We start from the raw sequence: 9,575 nt of genomic DNA, 5'->3' as shown, positions 1-9,575 counted from the left end.
TCATCCACATCACTTTGGAAGCTAGAGTCGGTATAGCCTTCCAGTTTGAGTTCTCGTCCTCCATAAACCATGAACATATTCTTAGTCCTTCGCAAGTACTTAAGAATGTCCTTCACGGCTTTCCAATGCATCTGACCAGGATTAGACTGATATCTGCTCGTGACACTCAGAGCAAATGCTACATCCGGTCTGGTAGATATCATCCCATACATGATACTACCTATAGCTGACGCATATGGTACATGTGTCATATTCTCTATCTCTGCATCAGTCTTGAGACACATAGACTTGGATAGAGAAACTCCATGACACATGGGTAGATGTCCTCTCTTGGACCCATCCATTGAAAACCGTTTCAATATGGTATCGATGTAGGTTGATTGAGTGAGTCCTATCATTCTCTTAGATCTATCCCTATAGATCTGTATCCCAAGAATGTAGGATGCCTCACCCAAATCCTTCATCGAAAATCTACCTGATAACCATATCTTTGTTGACTGCAACATCCCTACATCATTCCCAATGAGTAGGATGTCATCAACATAAAGTACTAAGAATGTTACCGCATCCTTAACTACTTTCTTGTACACGCAAGGTTCCTCCGGGTTCTTGATGAAACCAAAATCTTTAATTGTTTCATCAAATTTCTGGTTCCAACTTCTTGATGCTTGTTTTAGACCATAAATTGATCTTTGAAGCTTGCATACCTTATGCTCGCTTCCCATGGATGTGTACCCCTCAGGCTGCTTCATATAGATTTCTTCCTTAATGTCTCCATTAAGAAAAGCAGTCTTCACATCCATTTGCCATATCTCATAGTCATACCATGCAGCTATGGCAATAAGGATTCTTATGGACTTGAACATAGCAACTGGTGAAAAGGTTTCATCATAGTCAACTCCTTGCCTTTGAGTATAACCTTTCGCCACCAATCGCGCCTTGTAGGTCAATACCTTACCATCAGGCCCAAGCTTTCTTTTGTAGATCCATTTACACCCTATTGGAACAATTCCATCGGGAGGATCCACTAAAGACCAGACTTGGTTAGTATGCATCGAATCCAATTCTGACTGCATAGCTTCAAGCCATAAATTCGAATCCGCATCAGAAATTGCTTCCTTGAAGTTTCTTGGATCACATCCAATGTCGGGTTCATCTTGATCCCTTTCAAGAAGAAGACCATATCGAACTGGAGGTCTAGAAGTCCTCTCGGATCTTCTAGGTGCAGGCGTGTTCAGCAATGGTTCCTGAGGTGTGGGATCGTTATTTTGTATTTCGGGTTCTTCTCGAACTTCTTCGAGTTCCATCATCTCGCCTTTCTTATCCAATAAGAACTCCTTCTCCAAGAAGGTGGCATTCCGTGAAACAAACACCTTTGTTTCAGCAGGATAATAGAAATAATATCCGATTGAATTCTTCGGATACCCCACAAAATAACACAAGCTGGATCGACTATCCAACTTATCTCCCACTGTCCGCTTCACGTAAGCAGGACATCCCCAAATCCTCAAGTACGAATACTTAGGAGCTTTGCCATTCCATAACTCGTATGGTGTTTTGTCCACTGAGAGAGAATCCCATTCTCTTTTAGATAGTCCAAAAACTCGGTACTCAAGTATTCTCCACCTCGATCCGATCGAAGTGCTTTAATACTTTTACCTAGCTTGTTTTCTACTTCAGCCCTGAATTCTTTGAACTTTTCAAATGCTTCAGACTTATATTTCATTAAATATAAATATCCATACCTTGAATAATCATCAGTAAAGGTAATGAAGTAGGTGTGGCCATGTTGAGTCCCTACTCTAAATGGACCACAAACATCTGTATGGATCAAATCCAACAGATTCTGACTACGCTCAGGTTTCCTCTTAAAAGGAGATTTAGTCATTTTTCCTTTTAGGCAGGATTCACAAGTAGGTAGAGAGTTAATATCAGACATATCAAACATGCCCTCTCCCACTAGCTTGTTCATCCTCCTTGAGGAAATATGACCTAGTCTAGCGTGCCAAAGGTTTGCCGGGTTTTGACTATCGATTTTCCTTTTGTTTGTTGTCGCCGGTTTGTCAATACAATTCACTGGAACGTCTTTTAGTTTTAAATTGTATAGATCGTTTTCAAGTTGTCCATTTCCAATTAAACATTCATTCTTGTAAATATTGCAAATCCCATTCACAAAATTACAAGAATAACCATCTCTATCAAGCATAGAAATAGAAATAATGTTTTTAATTAAATCTGGCACAAATAAAACATCTCTCAACAATAATTTAAAACCGTTCTGCAAAAATGTCTCCTATAGCTTTGGATTTATCTCTGGAACCATTCCCGAGCCTTGACTGGGTCTCACCCATCCTTAGCCTATTACTTCTTGTCATTATTTGCAACTCATTGCAAATATGATATCTACATCTGGTATCCAATACCCAAGAAGTAGTATTAAGAAAAACATTTTAATGTAAAACATACCCTTTGCAGTTCGCAACTGCTTGAGGTATTCCTTGCAGTTACGTTTCCAATGACCGGGTTTCTTGCAATGATGGCAAACTTGTTTAGACTTGTCCAATTTTGCATGTAACATTTGGCCTTGAGATCATGGTCCAACCATTTCTCTAGTTCGGCCAACCTTTCGGCAGTTACATCAGCCGGGGCTGTTTTCGGAGAAGCCTTTTCTAACACTTAGAAAATCTTTTCCGAACTTAGGACAATCTTAACTTATGGAATCATTCTGTATTGTTTGCGTCAATAAGTTTGTTTTGTTGGAGAACAGAAACATGTGGATTACTGAGATAAAACAGACAATTATCGATGATTGTTTAAATAATTTACTAAGACATAAAATAGGCGAATTTAATTTTATGAATCTCACTCCCACTATTTTAACGATTTCACCACCCTCTAGTGAAAACGGGAAACTTTTTCCTTAGTGAGAACATGGAGTCCAATTGACAAACTTATGGTCCCGAATAATATCAGCCAACCATAATTCTCAAAAGGTAGAGCCCAATTGCTTCCAAAGCAACCCCCATGTATTTACCTCATGTCCAATAAGGGCCCAATAATATGACGCCGTTTAAAGTGACATGTCAAGATGACCCATCAATATTAAGTTGTGATGGACGGTCGCCATGTGGATCCCCCAATAATATGAGCCGATCCCATGGGAGTTCCACCCAACTTACAACATTTGTCGATCCAATGTACAGCTTTCCGACGGACGGGCCCCCCCAATAATATGAGCCGGACCGTATCCGCGGGTAGCATCACATACATTGACCGTTGATGGAAGGTAGGAACATTTAAACAATATTTAAATTTCCTTTATTTATCTTGATATAAATTTTAAATCATATTTAAAATGAGGGATTTTATTTACAAAAATATTTGTCTCATCATATTTAATTTATTGCATGCATTGCCGGATTCACGCAATTTATGTCTAAACATGCATACAATCATAATATCACATATTATATAGGATGATCGATTCCATTTCTAATTGACCCGTGGTTGCCAATCACGGGTCTTAGTCCAATCCTAGGTAATATGCAGTATGCAAATGCAATCCTATTACATATGCTTCCAATTTACATTTCTTCAGTCTTCATTGTCTGCTGGGCCCACCATCTTCAAATCTTGATCTCCCACTAAATCTAATGTATTTACAATTAAATAACAATGACAAGTAGGGGATACATTTTTAGGGGGTGGGAACGGGCTATAAACCAAGCCCACTTTTATTACATATGACATTCATATCGGGCCATAAACCAGGCCCATTAATAAAACCAACAACAATAAAGACAAAATGTAAATTCCTAACATACACCTACAAAATTGGTCATGGCAATCGATCATCCTTATCCAATAACATTTAATTCAAAATTAATTTATTGGATAACATGCTGTGGCAATTCAAATTTAAACAAGATAAAATCATATTTTATATATAAAATCACATTTCACATATAAAATCATATTTTATCTCCATATCAAATAAAATCATATTTTATCTATAAAATCCAATTTTACAAATAAAATCATATTTTATCTAATATATCATAAGATCATATCTTATCATCAATTGTACCAAAATAATTGATTTCAAAATTCAATTTACGGATAAAATATTAAAATTTTCCAAAAATTCAAATTTATCCAAAATCAATTTTAAAATTTACGGACTCGAACAATTCGATCCGAAATCTCGTGAACCAATCAAAAACAATTTTTGACCGGACCAAAAATAAAATTTTAAATATTAAAATTAAAATATAATTTTTCCCGCGGGCCGCCCGGGACACTCCCGGGCCGGCCCGCACCCGGGGCGCGGGCCGGGGCAGCCCGGCTGCCCCCTTAGGGCAGCAACGTTTGCTGCCCTGGCGGCGCCTGGCGCCGCCGCTGGGCGGCGCCGAGCGCCGCCCCTGGGCGGCGCCGAGCGCCGCCCCTGGGCGGCGCTGTGCGCCGCCCTGGGCAGCGCCGAGCGCTGCCCTGCGCAGCGCCCAGCGCTGCGCTGGGCAGCGCACAGCGCTGCCCTGGGCAGCGCCGTGCGCCGCCCTGGGCGGCGACGGTCGCCGCCCTGGGCGGCGCCGTGCGCCCTCTTTGCGCGGCGCCGTGCGCCGCCCCTGGGGGCAGCGACCATCGCTGCCCCCTCCGGGCAGCGATCCAATCGCTGCCCGGGTTTCGCCCCCCGGAAAAAAAAAAATTTTTTTTTATTAAAAATATTTATTTTGTTTCAAAAAACCGAGACTCAAAAATTTTGTACAATTGATTATTCAATCGATTGATCTGAGCAACCTGGCTCTGATACCACTGTTGGAAAAACTGGCGAGTTCCCAGACCAATTACGATTGATACCCGGTGCAGCGGAAGTTTAAAATTTTTCATGGAACGTTTCCATGGTGTGGGTATCAACCATACATCGATTGAATTACGTGTGTGTAAAATTTAAATAACAATTAAATAAATTTTACCTCAAATCTCGCAACGAGATTAATGGACACCAACAGAACAATTCTGCTCTTGTTGTCTCTCCCTGGAACCGATGAACGCCTTCAATCAGGTCCACGAACAGAGGTTTAATCCCTCTGATAGATTGCACTAGAAAATCTATCAGAAGTTTTCTGCGAAGAGAATACACGAATTTGATTCGTTATTCCTTACTGCGATTCAAAATCACAGACCGGAATTTCTCTGACAGAGTGGGAGGGTGATCGGCCGAATTGAGAGAGAATAGGGGCTAGGGTTTTCGAAATTATTGCTCTCAAAATAATGACCTGTTGTGTGTAATTTCTGTACTGAAATAACTTATTTATAATGCAGGCCACTAACACCTTAGGGCCCATTAGTCATAAGCTGGGGCCCGACAAGCAAAGCCCGCTCGTTCAGAAATTAATATAAAATTCATCGTGACTCCGATTGATGAAACGATTTCACCAATGTGCACAGAAACCATTTCTGCACGTTTTAAAGTCAAAATAAATTTTCCTGAATCCGAATTCAGTGGTTTCCAAAAATATCCATCCCTATGTCATTTTAGGAAACCCTACTCCCTTACTCTTAATTAAGAAGTCCAACTCCTTAGTTCATTAAATTTAACTCTTTAAATTTAACTATCTCAACGGGGATTAAAACTCCATTACACTGTGTGACCCTCAATGGTTCAGGGATACAGCTAGCCGTGGGCTCACAACTCCTTGTGACTCGGAACAACACTTTCCGACTTGCCCAACGAATCATGGTAAAGCGCCTAGCAACATCGCCCCATGATTCCCTAGGTATCACTGATAGTGCCTACAAGAACCAGTAGATTTTGGTTAACGTACAGTACGGTCCCTTCATCCATATATCCCGATCGAATCAACAACCATTGGTATATCGAGAGTCGCTCAAGATTCGATAACTATGCAATACATCTTGAAGATCAAATTAGTGACATCGCATGTGCTACTAAGAAACCATTTCTTAAATCACATCAATTACTCTGGCCAGAGATTTATCACACTAATATCTCCTCAGATCGCATAGGATATCCACACTCGCAAGTATGTGGTGAATCCTTGACAACAATGCATTGACTCCTATATGTGTCGTAACTGTACCCAATCTCGACACCTGATGACCCCCTCAGAGTCGGTAAACGAGTCAAAGCACAGTACTAGCATATAGAGTCTCCATGATGTTTCAAGTCGTAAGGACTAATGGTGTACAACCAAAACCGCGGACTTTATCCACTCGATAAGTGATAACCACTTGGAAAGTCCGGATAGGGTAGTTCGACTATTCATCCTATGAATATCCATTTGCATGCTTTGAACATCTCCATGTTCCCTACCAATGAAACGTGGTACTCCGCATCGCAAATGCTAGTCTCAAACTCGAGCGATCCTTATCCTTATTATCGGACGGCTCAATCGACTAGGAACGGTTTTAGAATATACAGTGACTACAAGATGTATTTCATGATAGACATCTCCATGTTCTACCACATCTTACATACACTATAGTATATTCAAGGTCTTTATCAAAACAACAATAGTATATCACAATATAACAATATGAAGTAATATAAAGTCATTGCCATAAAAGTGTAAATAATATTAAACAAAAGATTGTTTATACAAAGAGTCAACAAAGCCCATAGCCACACAGTTGGCTCACTGGGCACCCACTCTTACACATAGTATTAAATATTACATGTTTAATATATAATATTTCTGATTATTGGAAATAGAAAGAGACTAGAATTAATTAATTGGTTTATCTTTATTTAATATTGAGTCTTTCGTATAAATTGTCAAGGAAACAAAGATGACATTATGCTGCAGGTTTGAATTATAAGCATTCAAAAACATAAATTTATTTTGTCCTTCAGGGGAAAATGAATTAGTCACTTATGTCTTTTGTGGGGGAAAAACGAATTAGTCTATTATGTGTAACATCCGAAAATTTTAAAACGTAAATCTGCATGCATAATTAGGAGAAATTAATTTTTAATTAAAGGTTAAATGTATTTATGTGATATTATGTGATTTATATGCATGATTTAATTTATTTTAGCATTTAACTCATAATTATGGAAATTCTAGATTTTTAAGGAATTTATTATTTTGATCGCGTAGACGGGACCGTGGACGGACGATATACCAAAATTCTTAGCCAAAAATATTTTATGAGTTTATGAGCCTTAAAATAATATTTTAAGGTATTTTGTCAGGAAAATTTTAGTATTTAATTATATATTTATTTAAGGGTTGATTTTTAGCCAAAATAAGTCATTTTAATGACCTTTATTAAATTTTAAAAATTCCCTATTATAATATTTCGGGATTTAGCATTTCCCATCAGATTATTATTATTATTAGGGGTTTTTAAATATTAGTTTTATGGAATAATATTTATACTATTAGTAATATCTTTTTTTTAACCTATTATCTACCAAAATTTAAAACAAATCAATCCCTAATCTACTCCAAATCCTAACAGCCGACTCCATCCTCCTCTCAAAACTTTCTTCACGCTTTCTTCAGAAAAATCACAGCCCCATAGCCGATCAAACCTCGTTCGTGAAGATTTTGGTCCGTTCGTCGTCCCGGAGACCCGTATACGCATCAACCTTCGTCAATCAATTAAAAAGGCATGTTTAAATCTTTTTTTGGCCACCATATAAGCTATTAATCATGCATGACGTTTTTTTTTTCAGATTTCATATGGTTATTTCGAAATTATGCAATCTTATTGATGTTTGATGCATGTTTGAGTGTTTACTTGTCATGGCTCACGTTTTCTTCAGCATGGCTCGGTCCAGGGGCTTGGGGCTTGGGTCAGAGGTGAGTTAGGGTCCTAAGGATCGAACCATGGCCAGGTTATAGGCTGGTAAGGGGGCTGGCCAATCAGAAACTTGATGGAAGGGGCTGTAGGTGACAGTTTAGGGTTTGTTGGAAGAGTGGCTCGGCTGGTCATGCTAGGCCATGACCCAGCCGAGCCAAGGCTGGGTTCGAACCGGCAGGACTCTGGGAAGGTCCTGCCGACGGTGCTCCGGCCAGCCATGACCGGAGCAAGGCGACAGCAGCGCTGGAAGGGCTGCTGCTCGTGCAGCCGAGGACAAGGTGGAGGGGGTATCGGGTTTGGGCTGGGGTTGAGGCTGGGTCGGGTCTGGGTGTTCCGGGTCGGGTCTGTAGGGTAGTGGGTCGGGTCAGGTCGGTCCGGGTCTGGGTTAGGTGGGCCGGGCTTGAGTATTTTAATTTTTAAATATATTATGTTTTAATTGGTTTTTGGGCCAATTAATTAGAAATAAAATTATTTGGGCTTCCAAATAATTTTATTTGGGCTTTCAAAATTATTTTTAAGTTAGCCCAATGATTTTTATGGGCTCGTGGGCCCATAAAAATTTTTGGGTCAGTCAGTGATTTTATGGGTCAGCCCAATGAATTTTTAGGAATTAATTAGTTAATGGGCCTAAATATTTTTATTTAAGCCCAATAATAATTAAGTATTTTAGTTTAGTAAAAATTTTAATTTTTAAAATTAGTTATTTAGTTATGGGCTTTAAGTTATTTAATGGGCTTTAAGTCAGTTAAGAGGCTTAGTAGAGAGACCAGCAGTCTGGACCAAACCATGAAAAATAATTAAGTTCGAAATATATATTTAATTATTTTATGCATGAAGTTTATATTTTAAGTATAAGTATATTTATTATGAAAATCAATTAAATATATATTACGTACAAATTTTCAGTGCATGCATTCATGAAATTTTATATGTTATGATTATGATTATGTATGAGTTGAGCAAAAATATTTTCTTGATGGAATTTGAAGTAGTGTGACATAAGGGTGGTTATCCACCATATGATATATGATTTATGCGGTAGTTTACTACCATAGGAGGTGATTTATCACCGCCACGTACGTTGGTTTATGAGACTGATCAGTCGGCACAGATAAGCGTCACACTTACGAATATGACCATAAACTGTTTCAAAAATACCATGCTCAATTATGTTATGTATGATGAAGAAAGATGATGTTTATGATTAAGATTTATGTTTCAGTATTTATGTTATGAAAAATATTTTCATGCATGCTCATGTATCATGTATATGTATTAGTATGATTATGTGATGCATTATTTTAAACCTTGTTATCCAAGTTTAGACATGTTGAGCCCCTAGGCTCACTACGCTTATATGGTGCAGGTGAGACAGATGATTTTTTTGTAGCTCCTACCGGTGGTGAGGACGTATGAGCTCACAGAACATTGGCCCCGTGACCGTTGGATGATTTAGGATTTATTTCATATACATTTTTATTATGTTATTGATTTTTAAGCAAATTATACTTTTACTTTAGTATTTCCGCAATTGGTGTTTTTGGAGCATGCAAAACTTATTTTTATTTCATGCTGATATTATTTATATGTTAGTTTGAATTACATATATGTATGGGCGTATATGTATTGTTATTATTTAAAAAAAAAAAAAATTCCGCATTTAAGTTTAAAGAGTCTTAGATGCTTCAATTGGTATCAAAGCACGGTCCTTGAAGGGTGTCCATCTGCCACGTGAAGCTCAGAAATCT

Source organism: Henckelia pumila, chromosome 3 (genome assembly GCF_033568475.1).
Source record: "Henckelia pumila isolate YLH828 chromosome 3, ASM3356847v2, whole genome shotgun sequence".
NCBI classification, from domain to species: Eukaryota; Viridiplantae; Streptophyta; class Magnoliopsida; order Lamiales; family Gesneriaceae; genus Henckelia; species Henckelia pumila.
The sequence above is the reverse complement of the archived record's forward strand: the minus strand, read 5'-3'. Positions refer to the sequence as shown.